The sequence below is a fragment of the Orbicella franksi genome, chromosome 10 (assembly GCF_964199315.1).
Source record: "Orbicella franksi chromosome 10, jaOrbFran1.1, whole genome shotgun sequence".
NCBI lineage: Eukaryota > Metazoa > Cnidaria > Anthozoa > Scleractinia > Merulinidae > Orbicella > Orbicella franksi.
Window position 1 is genome coordinate 25,225,513 of NC_138154.1, and position 23,936 is coordinate 25,249,448.

General features: G+C 42.1%; 1 protein-coding gene, 1 long non-coding RNA gene and 2 pseudogenes across 8 annotated transcripts in view; all 4 read right to left on the reverse strand.

Annotated features, from left to right (window-relative positions):
- Positions 1-2,823, reverse strand: part of LOC145499374 (uncharacterized) — a 12,340-nt gene extending 9,517 nt beyond the window's left edge. Inside the window, exon 1 of the long non-coding RNA XR_014050923.1 lies at positions 1,840-2,823. This is a non-coding gene — a long non-coding RNA (uncharacterized LOC145499374). The remainder of the gene's footprint in view (positions 1-1,839) is intronic.
- LOC145499354 (uncharacterized) overlaps positions 1-23,936 on the reverse strand; it is a 161,253-nt gene that overhangs the window by 34,251 nt on the left and 103,066 nt on the right. The gene's annotated exons all lie outside the window — the stretch shown is intronic.
- Positions 12,159-15,196, reverse strand: LOC145500142 (uncharacterized; annotated as a pseudogene).
- LOC145499363 (uncharacterized) lies at positions 15,227-17,958 on the reverse strand (annotated as a pseudogene).

The following is a 23,936-nucleotide window of genomic DNA, read 5'->3' on the forward strand; positions in this document are numbered from 1 at the left end:
ACTACAGTAAAAATAAGGACAGTAACTCAAAGGAATGAATTAAAAATTTTCAGAAATCTGTAATAAAATTACTAGTAAGTTGCTAACAAAGGACATTGTTATCCGTTTTGACCCGCTGTTATCCTGTTCAGAATATTTGTGAACGTCGTGAGATTCAACTTTTTGCAAAAAGTGGAACCCCTCCTTACGACCTCCCCGCTAATACAGCCACCTCGTTATTACGGCCACTTTATTCATCTACTATTACATAACGACCGAGATTGCAACGCGCGCTGAACGTTCACATAAAGATTAAAAAAAAAAACTCCTCGCATTGTGAGCTTGGGCCGCCTGTGACGAAAACAAATTATTTCTGCACGTGTTTTTCTTGGGGCTACGGACTGAACAATACTTACAATGTAATTCTATAAAACTTATAAGTTATTACCTTACAAAATTATAAGGTTTATAAGACGTTTTAGTCTTGTTCAGTCCATAGCCCTAACACAAATACATGCAGAAATAATTTGTTTGCATGTATATTTGCTTGCTCTCGGGGTCTTTCATGCATGCGAATGGCCGTTGAGAAACCCAACCTGCTCGTCTTCAGTTACAAATTTCAAGGAATATTTACCGCCAATGTATTTAGTGAACTAGCCCTACATACTGAAAGTAAAATGATAATTTTTATGAGTGGACCGCTGTAAGGTTTCACTTTTTCAGGTAAATTTTGCATGCAGTCGGCAAGGAGGCGGAGATGATTGACGTCCACCAAAACTTTGTCTAGACTCTTTTTGTGCTGGAGGTTGCTTGTGATTGATATATAACCACTGTAAAATCCGTTAAACGTGCATTTCTTTAAATATAGTGCAAATCCAAGACCACTTAATTTTGACCTGGGCAACTAACAAAGCAAGGAAACTAGCTCGGCTGGCCACCAGGCACTGGAGCTGATTTTCAGCCCTCGCATTTATTACAAAGCTGTGATGATGCATGAAATGCAAATACACTGTATACTGATTAGAAAGTTCGGTAAAACATATATGTAATACGTATAGTATTTGGTGGATCAGGGCTTCAACAGTGAATATTTGTTCCAAGTTTCCTTCAACAGTGACATAACAAAAACAACTAACCACTGCACTGCTTATAATCTCTTCAAACTGAATCCATTATGAAGAAAGCTGTTAACTAATTAACATTATAACTGACGAAGCAGGGATGCGTGATCAAATAATTCAATACACTTTTCAAATTATTCTAAATTTTAACCATCAGCAAAAATCCTTTCGAGCAAAGTAGATAGCGACTTTTCTAACGTAAATGCAAACCAGTAGATAAGGGCGGGCATCTGTTTTGGACAATTAAAAGCACATTCAATGTAAAGGCAGCCATGTAAAAATTTAATCGATCGAGTGTTCCTGAAGGCTGTTTGATTGTGGCAACTAATGCGAGCATCTTATATATGGCCGGCGCTAAGCTAAGATGCTTTCATGTGAAGATAAATTAAATTAGAATTCCCTAACAAATCGAATTTCAGGCATACAATGTATCAAGCTGTATTAATCAAGGAATCGTTTGAACGCAATAACCTCAAAAGTATTCAGAAACTCATTAATAGCTTCACGCTCAACAACTGTCCACAGGAATGTGTCGGCAAAATTAACTTTGTAATTAACTGTTAGTAAGAAACCTCTCTAGCAATAAAAAATCCAGTCATTTTTAGCTCATATTTCTACATATTTGTTTCGGAAATTATGCTTAATCATTATATGACTTGTCTACAAAGATTGATCTTAAGGACCTTTCATGTTTCGGCTACAAACAAACCCAAGGATCAACAACACTTTGAACGCTTACCTGACTGATCGACAGACGAGGTATGAACTGAATTCACAGCCTGAGAAACGTTAATCACCACTGTGTTGATGAGAGGGCTGCATGATAACAAGCCTGGTAAAAACATGAAATCAACCCATGATTGCAGGATATTAGTAAAAGCCAAATTACTCGGGTAAAGTCTGTTCTGCTGAAGATCTAAAACGACGCTCACGTCCTGCTGGGTTCTCCCCGGTGTCACATGACAGTAATCACTAACCCAGAGCTGGACTATGGAATGTAGGACTGTGGACGTGTGATAGCAATGTTATATTGATGCCATTGCAGAGTAAAATCTATCTGAGACCGCTATCTCAAGGAATGGAACACGAGATTAATTCTTTTAACTGATCATCATACTTTTCGTTTAAGTCGGCTCAAACGGTTGATATTTTCAATAAGATGGGTGTTCCCGACAAGGCAGCAGGCGCGCTAGGCCCTGGGAACGATACAATACGATACTTTATTTTCGCACATTTCGAACATTTCCCGCTTGTTTATAGCTTTCATGTTGTAACATTGCTGCTTGTCAAGCTTTTCCCCTGAGATCGATTTTATTCTTCGCAAGAAAAGCCTTCGAGGCAAGTGGCTTCTTGAGTACCAATGAGTTAGCCTTTTTTATATTAGTCTTTTATCTTTTTCTCAGCTCGTGAGCGGGCGGAATTCAACAAATCCTGCAATCTGGTTGGTTCCTGGAGCGGGCGAAATTTTCCCATCCGGACCGCCACAGCGGGTGGAATCCGTCGAGTTGATCTATTTTCTTGAACGAATTTGCAGTAATCGTCAATCATTTCACTTCCATAGACGATTAATCAACGCAAGTTTATCTCTGTTCAACTTTAAATGGCAAGGAAGTCACTGTAAGTAAATTCAATTGAGTTTTTTGAAGTTGTGAGAGTTTACTGTTGCTCGGCGCTGTAATGGCGTGTAATCTTGTGTCTCTCTCCGTACAATTTTAAGCTAAAACTTAGTCAATTTCAGTCGAGTTTACCTCTCTGATGGTTGCCCTATTTGAGAGAGAGAATTTCTGTGGAATACACTTAACGAATTTCCCCGCTATCTGCTTCTCAATTTAAGGTAAAAAAGTCTGATTTCGAGTGATTTGCAACGACTGAAAGAAATTCTTTTTGTAGTACAACTTTAAATTTTGCACGAAATTTCACACCGGAAAAGTAATTTTCGAGAACTTAACTGGTGAACTAAATGCAACTAGCATAAAGTAGTTCCAAATAGATTTGTTGTTTAAGGTTACCGTATACCTTCAGGGGTGTCTCACGTCCAAGCGATGTAGCGCGTCCGGTTTAAGCTGTAGATACCTAAACCCCTATATCAAATTAAAGCTTATAGAGCTGCTATCAAACCATACCAAAAATTTTGAAATAAAATGAACTGCCGAGTTTTTCACGGCCACTAAATGCGAGTGTCCTAATCACCTTTTGGAAGCTACAAGTCAAAGCGAATTTTGTTTTTCGCCAATTTATTTTTTTCCTCGGTTTCAGGACAAAAAGCGCTAAAAAAGCGTGTCTGCGTTTTGCCACATTCAATTGCAGTAAAAAGTTACAGAACATTTTCGAAATAAGATTTAAAAAATGTGAAGTGATCGTACAAAAATTGCTCTCGGAGGAAAAATATTTCGAAATAAACAATTCGCAGACACGTTTTTGTTTTTTATATGTTAATCTAGCTACTGTCCAAATTTGAGGGCAATCAAACAAATCCCCTTTGAGTTGTAACTCTTTAAAGTGTCTGCTTCAAGCGAAAAAATTTATTCGAGAAAACAGCGCTAAGAAAAATCTCTTGCTTCGCAAACAGACTCCGCCCACAAACGCCTTCAGCTGGGTTCTCAGATCACTGAGCCAATTAGCGCTTGGAAAATTTACTACCATTAACTCGCGGTGAAATTTACGCGTGAATCTCGAAAAAACCCTTGTGTTTCGCAATGCGCTCAAGGCGGAGAGATGATTTTTCTGTAGCTCGGTTTTTCTTGAAGCTGGTCTGGCAAAATGGGGAAGACGAAAACGGATACGAACGCTAGAGTGGCTGGGAGACGAGAACAAACTGAACAAAAGAAAGCGCGGCGGAGCAAACATGTGCATGGATTATATTCCAATGGATCTCAATGAGTTGGACGATTCATCGGTATCGGACTCAACAAAAGAGTCAATGTAAACGTCGCTGTTATAGCTGTCGAGTTCCCAAATTTTTACAGAACCTTTCTCTTCTCTTGACTCTATCTTTTTGCCCGCTTGATACGATAGCTATAGCTTCATCCGCGAGGCCAACTTTCGCTTCTTCACTCACTGACGAGTTTTCATTCGTTCTTCACTTTTTCGAACTGGTAAACAGAGTTTTCCGTGGTCCATGTTTACTTATAACTTAATAGAATTACATCTAATACGAAAAATGCTTGGATCTGAGTAGCCAGCCAATTCGTGGTATCCACATATTCCCGCGAAAGTAGTCTCGGTTGATTGCGTACACGTTATAGCGCTGTCAATCAAGAGGGAACTTTTACTTCCGGCCGTAACGTAAAACCTCCATTTCTCCGCCAATATCAAGTTTTTTTCAATTTTGTTTTCAGAAATTAGAGATTAATCTTAGACCATTACTTTGAACCAAAAATCCAAATTTGAAGAAAATTGCCGATCTGAAGGTATACTGTAACCTTAATACATCTTTCTTGTCTAGTATCTGAGTTACTCGCTCGTTAGAGTTTTTTACGAATGGTTGTTTTACAATAACTGTCTAATTTCTCGCGCGCTGGTTGGCTCGTTTTTATCATCAAGAAGAGTACAAACGGATAAAATTTTAATTTATGCAAGGTTTCAAGTTCAACTTTCAACTGTTACACTATCAACTTTTTGACCAATGAAATTTTATGGACCAACCAAAAAGCGATAAAAGCGATTGACAATGTTCGCGTCATTTTGAATAAAATTCACTTAATTTTGCTTACGGCAAATTTACGGCGTCTTTTCTCCTCATTTATTCCCAGCATTTGACCATTTTGGGGTCTTGTTATTGTAAAAAACAAATTGACGTCAGTTTTTTAAGCTTCAGTCCTCTCATTGATGATGAATTGCAGTAGTATACCCCGGTCAAAGATAAGCCTCGTTAAATAGTGGATTCCTGCATACTATTGAAGGGATTCCTGCATACTAATGAGTGTCTTCCTGCATAATAATCAGCGTTGCTCCAACACAATAGCTCGCTCTATATCAATATTGATTGGTCAGTCAAGCCTCTACTACTATTTTTATTTAAACTTGCCCCATTTTTTTCCGGATCTATTGGGTTTTTTTAGTCAAAATAAAGCTCATGAATAAAATGCGCGCGAAACTTTTTAATTGATGCGGAACATGTGTGGGTAATGGTAAACGCATTTTGAATAAACTGCAGTCAACAGTACGCTTCGATACCAAAGTCAAATAGGAGCGCAGGCGAGTATTTCAATTGGGGCGGACGGCAGCCATTTTAGGGGGTGCAAAGTGGGGTCATTGGTGCGATTCGAGGCGCATGGTAACAGCTCAGCCGAGATAAGGTTTTATAGGGCGCTAGTGGGTGCAGCGGAGTGCGTCGAACGAAATAGAGAGCTACAGCCGAGATAAGAGTCGAGGGGAGAAGCCAGACTGTTAAGTACGGATTGTACGTGAAACTTGCACAATGTACAACATTTCCAAAAGATTAGAGCAAGAACTTTGCCGTAAGCTTGATGATATTGCTGACGATGGAGTTTTTCAACGGTACAGAACCCTTTTAGAAGGCGTCAAAACACTCCCCCTTTTCAAGTAAAGTCTGATATTTTAGAAGGCGTCAAAATACACCCCTTTTCTTTTCAAATAAAAGCCCACATTTCGTCAAAAGCACCATTTTACTTTCTGGACTCGAGCTAACACTTTCGTAACTGATCGGAACATTTTTTTACCGTGAAAATGACTTGTTTGAACGTTGATGAAATTCCCGAGGAGTGGTCTCCCATGACTTACCACGATTATCAGTTCAGTAAGGCGGGACGAAAGTTTAGTCACCAAGTTTTAACGTAAAAATCCTGTTGTTGTCACGAGCAACTGGCTCCGTATCCATTGGCAACTTGTCGGCCTCTGACGTCATTGGCAGCAAAGCGCGCGAAATTGTAGGCGACGCGACAGGCGATGCACGGCTGTTGATATTGTTACCAACGGAAACGAGGTAAGTTGCCCATGATAACACCATAATTTTAAGGCCAAAACTTCGTAACCAAACTTCCTTCGTACCTTTCTCAACTGATAATCGTAGTATGCTCGATTGACTGAGTTGACTCTCCAAGAAATCGAGGTAAATTGAAATTGATTGATTGATTGATTGATTGATTGATTGATAGCTTGATTGATCTTGTTTTGACTCCCTCTTCCCTCAAGGTTCTCGGCTAACAATTCCTTATTCTTTTATAATTTATATCCGATCAATCCGATGCACCTACGGAGTTTATGAATCACACCGGTAAGTTGAACAAAAGCCGATCAGTCCTGCCGGTCTTCGCGAGCAGCTAAGCCGTATCTTTCCTAACCAGCTGACCGTGTTTTAAGTGAACTTCGCTTTTAGTTTTATTCTCCGTAACACCGAAACAGGCGTACTCCAATAGCATCATCCATCCGCGAACAACAACTTAGTGTTAGAACAGCCGTTTCTAATCTCCAATACCGAAGATGTAGAGTGCGCTATACAAGACACCAGCAACATCGATTTCCTGGAGTGGATTCGCCAGCGGAGACCGACCTCTAAATGAGTCGTCAATCTTATTACGAATGTCACGAAAATCCGCGATCACCCCATCGGACGAGGTAAATATCTTCCCGGCTACATCGTGGATAACCATGGAATCACCCATCTCGATCGTAACCATCAAAGAGGTAAACCGTATGAAGACAATCAATGTTTCTTCCGCTGTCTGACTCTCCATAACGGCTGCCACACGAAGAATTTAGAGCGAGATACCAAGTATTATTATGAGACGTGCCGAGAAACAGGGATTTGCGGTAAGAAGTTCCATGGGGTGAAGATAACTGAACAATTATTTGAAGTTAATATTCATATACAGTTTCGCAACAACACAGACACACGGATCGAGTGAACAAGATCATGAGGAAGAGAATACTCCTGATATCGCCGCCACGCTCATCCGTCGCTCACATCGCCACTTTGACAGGACTCTGTACCTCAATCTCTACGAAAATCATTTCTCCTATATCAGAGACCTAGCCCGCTACAGCAAGTCTTTTTGTTGTTCACGCTGCAGCAAGTATTGGAAAGGTGCCAATAAGTTAAGGGGACTCGAGCAGACTTGTGATGGTAAAGCCCACCTCAAGTACCCGGCAGAGCCTATCCTGTCTCGAAAACAATATTTGAAGAGCTCGAAGACGAAGATATTATCGTACCTGAAGAAGGGTGCTACTTCCCTTACCGTGCAGCCTTCGATTTCGAGTGCTTCTTCGACAAGGAAAACGCGAATCAAGAAAAGAATACAGAGAAGTTGACCTGGCAATCCGCACATGTACCCTTGAGTGTTTGCAGTAACGTTCCTGACAGCCAGGAAGCCAAATGTTTTGTCTCTGACGGCGACTCAAACCAATTACTTAAAGAATTTGTAGAGTACCTGGCTTCTATAAGTACCAAAAGCTTCACTTTGCACTGCGAGCATCTGTCTTTGAAGCACTTAGACAAGAATCTGTCTCTAACCGCGGGGAATTAAACGAAGACCGACTGGCACATACTCTAGTCGATATCCAAGATGAAAGCGAAGGAGAAGAAAGTGACGATGAGAGTCGAGGCATTAATTTGATGGTAAGTGCTGACGAGGAGGACGAGGAAGAAATCGAGCCAGAGAACGAACAACACCGCGCGTTTCTAAGTGATGAAATCAATGAGAGCGACCCCTCGTTTTATAGAAGATTAAACGTGTTGTTGGATCAGGAGAGATGACACGAGCAGAGACAGAGGCGAGAAGAAATTGCCGAATGTGAAGACCTGTTGTTCGGACAAGCACTAACCAGCGACAACAAAGTGTCGAACGAGCTGGCTGAAAAACTGACAGAGTACCTTAGTGATCTTCCTGCACTGGGCTTCAATTCTGGCAAGTACGATCTCAACGCTGTCAAAGAATTTTTATTTGCCTACCTCATTGAGACTTAACCAATCAAGTTTACTGTAAAAAGAAACAGCAACATATGAGTCTCAAGACCGAATATCTCAAGTTCCTGGATATCACCAACTATCTCGCGCCGGGATTCAGTTATAATCATTTCCTGAAAGTCTACAAATGTGAACAGACCAAAGGTTTTTTCCGTATGAGTGGGTGAACGCACTGGGCAAGTTAGAAGGAATACCGCTGCCACCCCGTGAAATGTTCCAGTCATCGCTGAAAAACACCAACATTAGTGAAAAAGAGTATGCCTACTTTGAGCAAGTTTGAGAGGAAAACGAAATGCAAACCTTTTAACATATTTTAATGTGGTATAATGACCTTGATGTGGTGCCCTTCTTGGAGGCAGCAGACTGAAAATGAATGCCTTCTGGCAGGAGAGAAAGATCAACATGTTTAAAGATGGTATCTCTGGTCCCAGCCTCACGATGAATATCTGTTTTCATTTCTTGAAGGACAAACGTATTTTAGTCTGTTCGACCAAGCAAACAAAGATCTCTATAACCTGATTAAAGACAACAAAACCGGTGGGCCTGGCATCATCTCTCACCGTTACCACGAAGCCGGAGAGACGAAACTCAGAGAGGTAGAGAAAGGCCAGGATGCTAGGCTATGCGAGGAAATTGTGGGTTACGACACAAATGCGCTTTATCTGTGGGCTCTGATGCAGAACATGCCAACGAGAAGCTTTACAAGAAGGCTGTCAGAAGACGAATTTAAGCCGTAAGGAAGCATGAGCATGGATGGTTTTCCCGTGGATGGTTTTCACGCGGAGGGACAAACCGCGTATCAGTTTCATGGCTGTTATTGGCACGGCCACGATTGAGCGCTTAACCGAGGGAAAACTTTTAACGAGAGGCACAATGAGCCCACGGTGGAACTGTTGGAAGAAACCAGAGCCAATTCCGATTACATTCGAAGCAATTGCAACAATCTTGTTGAATTGTGGCAGTGTCAGTGGAGAAAGATGGAAAAAACGAATAGAGCCTTACAGCACTTCATCGCCACGGAAGTCAGACGAAGCCTTGACAAAGTGACGATTGTAAGCCTCGAGCGAATTTTGAGCGAGGTGCGAAATGAGCGTTTATTTGGTTGCGTGGAAGTGGACATTCGCCTGCCAGATCACCTGAAAGACAAGTTCTCAGAAGTGTGCCCCGTCTTTAAAACCACCAACATCAGCCGCGTTGATATTGGGGATTTCATGAAAACCTTCGCTGAGGAGGACAACATCATGGCTCAACCACGTCGCAGCCTCATTGGGAGCATGAAAGGCGAAAAGATCTTGTTGGCTACACCCCTTTTCAAATGGTACTTGGAGCATGGTTTGGAGGTGACCAAAGTACACCAGGTCATAGAGTTCACGCCTGAGCCGTGCTTCAAACCCTTTGGAGATGCGGTATTAGACGCAAGACGAGCAGGTGACGCGGACCCTAGGAAAGCTATCATAACAGATACCATGAAATTGTTAAGTTGATTTTAAACATGTACAGGGAAACGTGGGGTGGGAAACTTGTTTCGTACGTACAGAAAACTTAAACAAGGTTTATTTTATTTCTTAGGTGGGCAATTCAGGCTATGGAAAAACGGTAACCAAGCAAACGAAATTTCGTCTCGCGGCTGCTATGCAGGCTATGTAATTTTTATTTTGCAAAACATCTTTCATCGCGGAAAAAATACTGAGAGATCTGAGTTTGAACTGTCACTATTTGGTTTTGTTCAAATCTCCACGCGATAGCAGTCAGGTCACCTATTTAGCAAAGCAGATGTTCCCTGGTCATACCAAATACATGCAGGAATCGTTCCAAGATGCGACGAAAAGACCATATGGCTACTTTTTATGTGATATTAAACCGGAAACGCCCAACGACTTCCGGTTGAGAACGAACATTTTCCCATGGAGACTTAGTATGCTTACGTCAGAAAGGTATAAAAAGAGTCAATCGTAGCATTGTAAGCCATTTGAGCATGGCCCAGTGACTGAGAAAGAACCACGATTTTCTAAAGGTCCTTGCCAAGTGTACTCCAGCTCAACGCAAAGCTATTTTAAAAGTTGCCGATGAGGCATTAGTGAAAACCATTTGCGAGTGTGTGTTAAACATCCTAAAGGAAACAGTGCCTCTCAGTAAACTGGCCAAAAGGAAACTTCTAGCCAACAAGAAATCACTGATTGCTGTCGCCGAAAAAAGTACTCTACTTACTAAGAAAAAAAGAATCTTAATGCAACACGGAGGAAACTTTCAGCGCGATATCCATATCGGGTGAAGTAGCGATATCCATAGCGGAAATCTAGAAAATATAAAATAAATAGCTTTAGCATTTGATCTGTGTTAAAAGCATTTCATGTGCATAAAAAGATATCAAAACTTACCTCAACGCCGCTGAAATTTCCATCCGTATCGCTGTTTTCCACCGAAACGTTAACTAATTCATTGTGCAGTTCCAGAAAATATCCATACTTCCCCCACAGAAGGGATTGGCATTTCCTGGGGGGTGGGGGTACTGGAGGACCAAAAAATTTAAAGAAATGTATGAAGCTTAACTGGAATTTCCAGAAGGGTGGGTAGGTGTTAGAAAAAATCCTTTCCGTGGGGGAAGTATGGATATTTTCTGGAACTACACATTGCTTGATACCTTAAAGAAAGCAAGTTTGCGAGAGTGATATTACGTAAAATATTTAGAAACATCGTTGAGCTTTTACGAAAGATATCAAACTCACTTTTTCTCGCTGAGAATATTCTTCCATCAGCTGGTCAAACGTACAGGGTAACTCTTTACTGGTTTCGATCTACGGGGATAAAAGAAATCAGTGACCTTGACCTTGACTGACCTTGTAAAACTGGAAAAAAAGGTTTATAAGGGAAGGTACGTTTTTTATTGGGGGGGGTGGGTCGGGGCATTTTAGACATTTTGGAGGAAAAAAGTCGTGGCGCTCCCACTTCCCAGAATGGATTAATGCATGACCCTTCACAAATACCTACACAAAAACATCTGACCCTCCCCCCACCTCCTCCAAGACAAAATGACCGGAAGTGAAAATAACTAACCGGAAGTGTTCCTCGCATAACCGTGTCTGCGCACAAAGCAGTTAATTGCGTGGTGTGTGATTGCTCGGTGAAAACTTGAAAATGGGCAAGGATGTGTGAGGAATAGAAAGAGGGCAATGCGCTTTTGGTGAATGCTAGGATTTCATGAGGTCAGATGGAGCAACTTGCTCAGATTAAGCGATTGTTTGAGGAAAGTGAACTAGTCAGTGGGGACAGTGAGGTGTATTAGAAAGTTTTCAGATAAATACATTGTCCTCGAAAAACTTGTGGCAGAGTATGTTGCGCACCTCGCCCAGATAAAAATGCGCAAGGAAAAGAAGAAAGAGGAGACTGAAGGGGAGCGAATGGAGCGGGTGAACCGGGAGTACAATGACATTGACTGGGTTGGACTGTACAACTCCGATAAGCTGTCGTCCTTGTGGGTGGACGAGCTATCCTTGTACTTTTCCCATCACAAGATCACCTTCAAAGGGAAGAAAGCTGAAAAGGTCGCAATGATCAAAGCGCACATAGGCAGCTTGCTGTACGATTCAATGGAGTGTCAACAACCTCGGCAGCCCTCACTAAGAAATGTGCAGCAACAAGTGACCTCATCACTTTCCGAGATTGAAACTGACTCGCAAAGTGATGTAGTAGATCGAGTTGTCGGTTCAAGCTCGAGTAGCTTAAATAACGAATCGTCACCAGTGACTGGTTTTACACCAGAACCCTGCGCAGAAACATTACCGCTCTCAAAATATGGACGAAAGCGGGCACGGGTCGAGAGAGACAACTATGTTAGTTGGTACAAGATAATTTTTTGATGTACAGTAATATTTCGACACTTGTAAATAATTTAGATTAATCTTGACTGGTAGCTTTGCTTGTATATACAAAATTTAGGTTTCTATGCACTTCGCGTGTTTGTTAACAAATAAGAGTCAACTAAGCAACATGGAGTAATTTTTTCCTCGCCAAAAAAAAACTGACCCTACCCCGGTTGCGAATAAAGCAGGTTTGACCCTCCCCAATTTGCAAAAAAATTTACTAATGACCCTCCCCTCCGAAGCCCCGGCCCACCCCCCTCCCCTCCCCCCCAATTAAAAACGTACCTTCCCTAAAAGGCTTCGGCCTTTGTTCAACTTACCGTGTCGGTGGTGTGATTCATAGCCTTCGTAGGTGCATTGTTCCTTTGCTGATAAGGAGCAAGAATCCCATCGGGAAAGAAGATCCGCAGCACGATTCGATACACCGGGAACATGCGCAGCACAGACTTCAAACTCGCAAAGGGCAGCGAGGTAACAAATCTCACGTAAACAGGAATTCATTAAAGGATTACGACACCGTCCTGTACTCACCACAGTTACGGCCGCTTCGTTATCACAACGAACAGTGATGCGAAGTCCTGTCCAACGAGCTCCCCATAATTTCAAGGCAACAACGATTGTCAAAAGTTCCAAAGACTGATGTCAAGGTTCTGGTCAGAAATAAAAGGCGGAAAAACCCCATTGAAATACTGGTCATCACACACGCCGCCGAAGCCAGCAAGACACGCATCGGTCGAAAACACCTCATACGGAGAAGTCCACTTGGCAATGTTAATCATAGATACACCGTTATACTCCCGCAAGAATCGGCGCCACCATGATAAGTCTTGGAAACGAACACTAATTTGCCAACGATCGAGAGACTGCAGAGCTGATTTTGTGGCAGTGCGCTTAGTGAGCCACTGTTCCAACAATTGGTCAATCTCACAGAGACGCTCGGAACTCACCGACAGCGTTAAATTGTTCGTGTCTAACTGAACGCCCAAACAAATCATTACAGGCGAAGGCGAACAAGATTTTTCTTTAGACTCTTGAAGCCCGAGCCATGTTAACAAATCTCCGAGCACTTGAAAAACAGTAGTGGCCGTATTAGGAGGGGGACATGGGGATTTGCGGTGTTGCGGTGTTGCGGTGTTGCGGTGTTGCGGTGTTGCGGTGTTGCGGTGTTGCGGTGTTGCGGTGTTGATGTTTTTTTTTAATGCGGTGATGCGGTGAATAAAATCTCAACTTGCGGTGTTGCGGTGATCTCAAACCCTACGGTGTGCGACGTTTGTGTTTTTCACGCTGCGGTGTTCGGTGAAATGAAATTGTTTGCGGTGCTGGGGTGTTTTGATTTACCTTTCTCAACCCTAAATTTGACCTAACTTCGTTAATCCATGCTAATTTATGACAAACACGTACCATTGAGGTTAATAATTTGTAACAAAATACAGACCATCACTTTCTAGTCAATCTTCAATATGCTTCGGCTGCCAATCCGAAGCTGTTTTCATTTATACATAACTTGACAAGTAACTCGACCTCTGCCACCCAGAGCTCAGTGTTCGGTAGACATGTGGAGGAGCGAGGACAGAAACAATCCTGGAAATTCTGGAAACGCCGAGGCCGAATATAATGTATTATTGACTAGGCAGCTTTTTCCTACGAAAAAAGGAAAAGGCGGCGAAAACTACCGGCCACAAAATATATTCAGATGTCGTGTCGGCAAGGAAGAAAGAAGGCTTTCTAAGCTAAGGAAGCTTTGTAACTTACACACGTTTACTATTTTTTTCCTTTTGCTATTCGGCTTCGTCTAGAGGTCATTCTGATACCGGTCTATACCCGCTCCAAGGTCTTGCGACTTTCTTGACCTTCTATTTTTTTCAAACGATTATCGATATCGAACGTAAACACAGCTAGCTCGAGAAAGCAATACTTTCGGTCCAGATAGAGCTTTAGTCAGTGGGTTTATACACCAAGAAAAGTGAGCGAAGTAGAAGAAGAGATCGATCCGGGGTAAAGGCCATCTCTTGAGGCTCCTCTCTTTTTTTCTTCGTCCGCTTCCTAGCTTCGCGCGAGGTTTCTTCACAAGAGCAAGTAAACCGATTTACAGGCATCAGCAGTATCGACATATGTGCAATGAATAGCGTTGTGATGTGCTTATTTTGTGGAAAATTGTTGAGGTATAAAAGTATTATTTTAAGTGTAGACTCGAACCATGGCGCTAAAAATACGTGTTGCGGTGATGGTGTTTCGTTGACCTTTCTTGCGGTGATGCGGTGTTTGTTAATTTCTTTTGCGGTGCTGCGGTGTTCAGCACCCCCCATGTGCCCCTCTATTAGGAGGAGAGACTCTGATAAAGTCATCCAGATAATTGAACAAAGAGAGCCCCTGTTGTCGAGAAATCCAGGAAACAGCTGAGGTAGATCGCTGACAGGCCATAGTCGCAGAACGTAAGTCCATGGCAAGGACCGTATCAAAATAGAACTGATTGTCTCAGGTACGTGTACTCCAGTAAATGATAATCTTTGGGGTCCACAGGAAACTGACGATACGCTTTTTTAAGATCGCGTTTGTAGAACAAACAACACGGACCCAGAGAAATCACGGCATCCGCAGTAGAATCAGTAATCGGATACGTCATTGAAATGGGCTCGCCTAGAAATGAGTCACGGAATTCCGTCGTTTACTGAAGTACCGCAGAGCCAGCTTAAATCGACAATAACTCTGCGTTCATCCGAATCCCGTTTGGCCACGGTATTAAGAGGCGAAGCCACAAACGAGCCACGAGAAATGGTGATGCCAACAATCACATTGGTGTACATCATCAACTGACAAACCACAACATTGACTGGGACTCTGCTCAGTGCTTAACCTACAGTACAAACTATTTTCAACTACTGACTCTGGAAAGCTGGTACACTAACCTAGAACAAACGCCTCTTAACAGATGTCAACAACTACCGGCGCCTTACGAACGACTTATCCATGACGGAAACGAAACCGACAAACGGACTTCTAACAGACCGACTTAACGATACACGGACCAAAAGCCGACCTATTTGACTAACAATAGACGGATTGAAACCCACCAATGACTGATGACAAACTTTACACGAGTCTTTCAGCCAATACCATCATGGCTATACTGACCAATCACGTTCAACGGACCAGACTTATAACATCATCGACTGACAAACACTATTCACTTGACTCTGAAGATGACTTCCGCTCAGGTTGTCGAAACGTCAGTCACCAACAACAGTTCTTTTCAGAACTACCCTCACCCGGACGATCACACTATACGAACTACTGATATTCCTGGGTTCAAGCCATTTACTAAACAACACTGTCCTCATGATCTTGAAGTAGTTCGTGCCATGTAGAAATGTTTAATGTGGAGGGTACAGGAACCCTAGCAACTAAATAATTCGGTTCACCAGTTTGAGCCACGAATCATGAACATCCCGATAAGAATAACAAACCGCACGAGGCGAGAAATATTGAGAAAAACTCGACTGTAAATTAGAACTTGAACCGCAAACAGACTCGGTACAATCGAAGGGAGCCGCTGCATCATGAAAACGGTCAAGTCTAGAAGATAAAATGTCATGTTCAACATCCTCGGAAAAACAAGGAACACGTTCATCCACGGATGACCATGGTGGACGAATGTGTTCGAGGGAGTTAGTTTTTTGATCTCCGAACGTGCAGAGGCAAAGGTACATTCGGACGAACCAGCGCGATGGTGCTCTTGTTTCTTGATTGCACCCAGCAGTCGGAGCAAATATGCGGCAGCCACTTTCGTTCGCCGCGAAGATAGCCATGATGGGCTTGATTAAAAGAACATTGTTGCCGTTGAAAATCTCGACAATACAAGGCTGTGGTTGAAGAAGGTGAAGATCCTCCACTTGTAGACGATTGTTGCGTCTTAGGATGCCTGTAGAGAGTACGGCTCTCTAAATGAAACAAGGAATCGCCCCACTTGTGAAGGCCTCGCTCGATCTCCAGAAGAACAACTTCGTGAAAACTGAGTACAGCTTGCCACTCGTACTGCCGGGCAAAATACATGAGGGACACCAAATGCTTAAGCCAAGCGGAACGCTCGATCTCCACAATGTCGGGGGATGGGAGGATTTGTCCGTAACCAGCAACGAACTCCTCTAACGTCAGGTCATCATATTTAATATCACGATGAGCATTCGTGAGACTGAGGAAGCTATGCGGCCATAACTGAGGATAAAGGACAATAGTCGTAATTTTTGATTCCTTCCCGTATTTCAAAGACTTACCACCACCATTTGACGCACTCTTGTCTTTAATGCGGACGTGCGCGGACGGCTCAATCTCGCCGTGGTCCGAGTCACTATCACTGGAATCCGCCAGCCCAAGCTGAGCGACGCGTAGATCGGCTTGTTGTGACAAGTCTTGCATTGCGCGCAACTCAGGCAAAGTAACTCCCGAAGCCGTCGCCCCGCCAGTGCTTGTAGATGGAACGGGAACTTCCCTTATCGGCGACTGGTGAGTAAGGAGGGCACGCAACTGCTGATTATCAGCCTGGACTTCCTTCAGGCCAGTGGTAAGCGATTTCACCGCCCCTAGCAAAGAAGCGAGAGTGGCCTCTATAGATTCGTTTGGTTCAACCTCAACTGTAACGGACTGCGAAGGAGGGGCGGTGTCTTCTTCGACAACGGAGACATCACGAATTTGTCCTGGCCCAGTGCAACTCTTTTCCGACTTTCCAAATGCATGCTCCGAGAGTGGCGTCTTGCAGCCGGTACAACGACAAGTTTTACCCATAATTAACAAAGAAAAACTTCACGAGGTAGAAAAAAAACAAAAAAAAAACGAAAAAACAAACAAACAAACAAAAAACAATGCGACCGCTTCGAACGTGATAGAAACTGAAATACAATACGGCATACAATATAAAGTAACGCCTTTGAATCGGGGGTGTGCCGCATGCGGTTGTCAGTTAATCCCTTTGAGCGGAAGCGCCCAAAGGAAAACGATTTCTTGGAGAGTCAACTCAGTCAATCGAGCATAAGTCATGGGAGACCACTCCTCGGGAATTTCATCAACGTTCAAACAAGTCATTTTCACAGTAAAAAAATGTTCCGATCAGTTACGAAAGTGTTAGCTCGAGTTCGGAAAGTGAGATGGTGCTTTTGACGAAATGTGGGCTTTTATTTGAAAAGAAAAGGGGTTTTGACACCTTCTAAAATATCAGACTTTATTTGAAAAGGGGGAGTGTTTTGACGCCTCCTAAAAGCGTTCCGTACCGTTGAAAAACTCCATCGTCAGCAATATCATCAAACTTACGGCAAAGTTCTTGCTCTAATCCTTCGGAAATGTTGTACATTGTTCAAGTTTCACGTACAATCCGTACTTAACTGTCTGGCGTCTCCCTTCGACTCTTATCCCCGGGCGGGGGGAGGGGGGTACTTTGGGAATTTCTGACTGGGGATGTGCCGCTGGGACCCTGGAACCCTTAGCCTATACCAGAGCTAGTTCAGTTGAATTTTGCTACCCTGAACTAGAGTAAAGTCCCTAAATCCCCCCATCTATCGACACCGTTGAGGCTGATTTGCGTAAATTTAAACTTGCCGATTTGATTTTTTTATATTTTTGAGTGGCAATTCCTGGTTTCCTTAGTCTAGATAAAATTTTCAACCAACTAGTCAGTTTTGTGAAAAATTATACCCTATTGTACACCCAAACGCTCTGATTTATATACCCTATCCTAGAGTAAACTGCTTGAAAACCATAGCCTTCACAGCGGCACATACCTATATAGCCCATATATGGCTGTGCCCCCCCCCCGGCTCTTATCTCGGCTGTAGCTCTTTATTTCGTTCGATTCACTCCGCTGAACCCACGAGCGCCCTATTAAACCCTTATCTCGGCTGAGCGGTTACCATGCGCCTCGATTCGCGCCAATGACCCCACTTTACACCCTCTAAAATGGCTGCCGTCCGCCACAATTGAAATACTCGTCTGCGCTCCTATTTAACTTTGGTATCGAAGCGTACTGTTGACTGCTGTTTATTCAAAGTGCGTTACCATTGCCCACACATGTTCGGCATCAATTTAAAAGTTTCCCGCGCATTTTATTCATGAGCTATATTTTGACTGAAAAAACCACAATAGATCCAGAAAAAAATGGGGCAAGCCTTAAACAAGTTTATTGCGCCGTTACGCGCTTTTATTTTGAAAACATAGTAGTAGAGGCTACACTGACCAATCAGTATTGATATAGAGCGAGCTATTGTGTTGTAGCGATGCTTATTACTATGTAGAGAGACACTCATTAGTATGCAGGAATCCACTAACGAGGCTTATCTTTCACCATTGTATATTACTAATTACGTCATAACATTGTCAAAGTTTACTGCGGAACCACTCGCCTGCGGCTCGTGGTTTCACAGCCACTTTGATAATATTATGACCCAATTTATGATCAATAAGAGGACAGACGCATAAAAAAACTGACGTCAATAGGCCCTTTGCAGCTAGGGACACGTGACCAAATTTTTCCTGGAATTTTTTGGTATTATGGGCTATAACTTAAAGAATGCCAGAAATGGAAAGAGCACATCGAAAATACCAAAATGGCCAAGTTTGAGGTCCCTGGAATTAAAGAGTAAGTTTATACGACAGTTTGAATTTTCGGAAAATTTAGAGGATTTGTATGGAAAATGTTGCTGGAGAGCAACGCCTTTCTCTCCAGCAACTTTTTTCATACAAATCTTCTTATTCTTTTAAAAATTCGGACTGTTATAAAATCTTCTTCTTTGATGATTGGGGCCTCAAACTTGGCCATTTTGATATTTTCGACATGCTTTGTCCATTTCTGGCATTCGTTAAGTTATAGTCCATAATTTTATGAAAAATAGGTCACGTGATGGCTTAGCTGCAAAGGGCCTATTTGTTTAGTAGACGGCGCGTAAGCCGATTCAATGACAAAGTTGTGTAAACAAACCCACTTGTAAGCCAATTCACCGCAGGAAAAAAAAGATAAATATGTCTTTGTCCGGCTTAGGGTCGGTCTGTGTAGTGAAAAACTATGACCTCGGGCTTGAAAATGCATTTTTAAGACCTCGGTCACAGTTTTTCACTATACGGACCACCCAGCCGACGAATAACATATATTTATTAATATCAGTTATTGCGTATATAATAGTTATTGTGGGGAAAAGAACTATATTGTATTTCGTTTTCGTTAGTTTCATCGCAATATGTCTTAGAGAAGAACTAATATGCCGAACATGTTGTTCTCGTCCTCGTGAAGGTTTCTTTGTTTATACTAACCGATTATTGTTCATTGTATGTTACTTTCTCAGACCCTAGTTTATATCGCTTTTACTGTTATTGTTAGAAATTATACCTTTGATTAAGTCTTTTATTCGATCATTTCGAATTAGCCCGAAATCGGTAAACCTATATCTTTTTGTATTATTTCTTATTTTGTGTAGCGTAATCAAAGGGAGCACACAATCTTGTTGAGTAGGAAGAGAATAAGTAAAGGAATGAAAAGAATGAATAGTTTATCTTTGTCTCCTGTTATCGTTTCTTACACGACTTTACAGGAAAAAACCGCTACCTACATGTCCTGCATATGTCCTGCATAACACTACAGCGCTAAACTCGTTCCTAGGTCTTTTCGCGCTGCGCAAAAAAATACACAGCTGTTAGGGGAAGTTATAGGTTTCAATAGGTCAAAGTTTTACGTACATTAAAAAAGATGTTTAGAAATTGTCTTTTGCTTGGAAACCTGTGCAAATACTTTTGTAACTTTTTCGGTAAGTTACGCTGTTTATATTGTTGGTCCTTCAGCTTTGAGTCTGAATAATTTAAAACTACTCTGAAAACCTAAGCAGTGAGAAACATTTTATACGATAAAAATTAATACTTCGGTCAACTTTTAATCCTGTGTTAGCGTTAACCGGCTTTCGAGATCCTCGAACAACCCGGCCCAGGATAAATAATATTTTATATTAATCATTCTCGCCGCGTGTACTTATTTCTATAGAACGTGTGACCACTATAAGTAACTTAAGCCGGTTTATTAATTTTGTCCTCTGCACTAGCTTGCTATGCGCACACATTTGTTGCAAAAATAGACAACCGAACTAACGGGGGTATGATTAAGTCTCCCCCAGTCCCCGGCACAAATTTTTCCCGACGTTTACTTTTCAAGTTTGTGGATCTTAGCTTCGCTCGTTCCTCACAACTTGCAAAACGCTCTTCTGTGACAGAATGATTCCCAGGTGTTTCTGATGACGGCACTACATACATACTACAACCATACATACTACATGCTTCATTTATTTTATATTTTAATTAGCTACCACTAAGAAAAAAAAATTACATGTAGGAAAAAAAGAAAGAAAGATGCGTCTAGAAAAGGAAGTTAAGAGGTTATCCCTATGTGAAAACTCCCCTAAAAAAGTACACTAAAATCAGAATCAAAACTAAAATTAAGATACTTAATTACAATTGAACATTTACGTACAATTTGAGATTAGATTTAAACCGCTGAAGGTTATCCACTACATCTTTTGGTAAATCATTCCATTATTTAACAATCATAATCCAACCCATCATGATCACAGTCAAGGAGATAAGTCAAGAGAAACCGGTCTCGGCAGCATCACTGGATACCCTTGAAAAACTACTCATAATGATAAAGCTGGCTCAACCTCATTTGCTGGAGAGACTCAGCGAAACCACTTACCGATCTGACAAGTGCCGGACTCCCTTCTAAGTCGACACAGTTTCTGCTCCCAAGGGTGTCTGCCCAAGGGAGGCTCAACTGTATAGACTGGTCAGACCATAGTTGAATTTTTACTTCGGCCGAGATTCCATATCAGGGATACTAAATCAGCAGAGATATATAGTGACTCTCTATAAAGGGTTACCAAAAAAATATAGCCTTGCAAAAAAATCCAGTTTACGATGGATAGTTTTTGATACTATCTGATTGCTTTAATTCTTCTCTGATTTTCACACGCGCCTCACGCGTGCAGATTCAATTCCCTCGTGCTTGGTTTAGTTGAAATCCTCTATGACAATGGTCACCAAAAGTAACTTATCTCATAACACGACTAAATAAGCTACTTAGTTCAGAGGGCCAATAACTAAAGTGCTTCATCGCCGGTTCAATATCGCTTAGTTATTGGACCTGGTACTGTCCCGAATGATCCCTCGCCAACCCTATAGACGCATCTTTTGGTTGTTTTTGTGGGTTACTCAGTTTCATATAAGAACTAACTGATTCGTAACAAATTCTTATTCTCTTCTAAATCTCTTGTCCTTCTTTTCTTTTAATTAAGAACGTCAAACGCGGGTTAAACGCCAAGCGATCTCAGAATTGCACGCTAGAAGTTTACGGTGTCTCTCCAGTCCGCCTTTGTGGTTTTTTTTTTTAAACATTTTTCAGTCGTAATACTACCTTGTTCGTCGTGTAATACTACACGACGAAAACTATACATCCGTTGTTCGCTCAATACCCGTCCACAAAATGGTCGAAGGTGAAGGGGGGGCGCTTATTTCAAATTTTGGCCGATAAGAGGGGCGCTTATTCGAAGGGGGCGCTTATTCGAGGGGGGCGCTTATTCGAGGGGGGCGCTTATTCGAGGGGGGCGCCAATTCGAGGATTTAAAACGGCGGTGAGAAGATATGGAGAGAATCAGCTCGGAGCCGTTGAGACTGGGAGCACTGCTCAGTGGAGAGGAGTGGTTTGAGGGAGGTGTGGCCTTTCATGCTTAGCTTGTCCCTGCTCGGACTACAAAATGAACACTAAATAAATTTCACGCAGCACACAAAGCCATCCTATGGCGCCTGTGAATAAGCCAAATCGAAGTTTGAAGGATTAGTGCCATGCATGCGTTTTTATCCCTAATTTATTCGCTCCCTCAGTTATTTTTAAAAGAGAATAATTTAATTCCTTCTTTTGCTAGTTTTAAAAGAAGACAATAATTTAGAGACAAAACGCATGCACACTGCACTAATTCTTGAAATTCCAATTTGGCCTTTACAGCCGCCTCTCCACCCTCCCGCCGGATGAGGTCTTTTTTTTAAACCACCCGCTCACCTACTGTCTCCCCACAAGAGGACTGGAAATACAGATGGATGAGACGATTAAGGGATATCAAGAGCGTCGAGCACCGCCAACTTTGAAGGCTGAAAATAATAAGACAACTTGTTTGCGTAGTGAGAAAAGTAGTTTAATTATTTTCATTTAGATCCTCGGATGTCCAGTAAAAACAATTAAATACATAATTTGGTCAACATTTAATCACACTATTAAATTGTTAGAAATAGACCCGGAAGTGGCCTATATTCAGATTAGAGACTATAAGAAGTTCTCAGTTTTCTCCTAAGATCGTCCGATGAAAAGCTAAACTGAAAACCATGAGAAAATAAACTGTATTTTACTTATCGGTCGCCACCTCCTGGCTAGAAAAACCAGGCAATAGTCGAAGTGGACGAAGTCTAGAGGCGGGTGCTTACCATTTATTTTATCAAGTTATTGGGACCGAAAGGTCAAGACAGTATAAATTAGTTCTAATTAAGTATGCTGCGTCAAAGGAATCAGCAATCGTTGACATGCTGTTCTGAAAATCTGAATTTTCTAATTCACGATATTAACTGATTAAAGGCAAGCATATTTTGGTCCAAATTCTACATTGCATGGGTCAGTTCTTAGTACTGGTTTGGCTTCTTTTTGTCTAAACTGACCAAGCTCTTAGAGCAGGACCAGCCAGTTCTCTGTTTTTCAATCACCACTTTCCTTTATAGAGTTTAGCACTCACGTGTCCAGCAGCCATACAAATTTATTGGAACAAAAGAAAGTGTTTACATAAGAAAAGATTGAACTCCCACAGGATTGATGATCTTTGACCCTCTCGCTAGGGTAACCCTTGCGCTAGGGTAACCATTCCTGATTTTAAACATGGCCTAATACCTCTTGCTACGACCCGTTTACAACTCGTTCCTGCTAAATTTTGTTTTAAAACAAGTGATGATAGCTTGTTTAAAAATAACCTACTCGCGAATTAATGATTTAACATTGCATTTAAAAACTCTGTGTGTCTACCGGAGCATATGATATTGCTCTCTTGACAGTTCACGAATCCTCCAGCAAATAATGAGTCCAACAAACGTTTGGCAGGATCAGAGCGAAAATGAGGGTGGGGATACGGGCCGGGATGACACGACTTATAATGGCGGGATCAAACTATTTCAGAGGGAGCGGGATTTGCTCATTTTCAGTGGCAGATGGGATGCGGAATAGTTTTAAACTTGACGGCGGAATGCGGGATCAAAAACGGAAAATCACACGTTACAGACGTTCCTGCGAACCTAACCGGGCGGGATAAACACTCTGAGTGGGGCGGGATGACGGGATTGAGCCAAAATTAGAATAGTAGCGGGATACGGGATTGAAAAAAGACTGTTGGACAACACACAACAATATCATTGCGTGACAAAAACTAGTCAAGCTAGCCCGTGTACGGGACAAGAATGGAGAGCAGAAGGCAGGCTGATAGAAGACAAGTACCGTAAACGACAAAGATGGAACTTTTGCCCTTCCTGAGGCCCCGTCCACACTACGCGGGGGAAATTTGACAACGGAGGTTTTACTCTGAAATCGCATCAAATGTTTCTGTCCACACTACGCCGGAGGAACGTAAAACGCAATCATCGGTCATTTGGGATTTGTGTTTGAGGAAAACTTAGGCAGGGAAGTCACGTGATTATCAGGACTATATCGATGACGAAAAGTTGCGTTTTCAAAATATTTGCCGTCCACACAAAACGCAAAGCAGGCGTTTTCAAATTCGTCAGGTTTGAAGAGCGTTTCCGGAAAGCCCCGTTTTCGTGACGGATTAGTGACGTGTGGACCGTAGGCCAAACCGTAGAAATAGAGATGCCTTTTCAAATTTCTCTGGTGTAGTGTGAACTGGGCCTCAGTTATTGTTCCTTGTTCCTTTCACCACAATTAGCATTTTAGAATCTCTTATTCAAAAACCAACAGAAGTAGTTTCAGTTTGACAACACATTGAG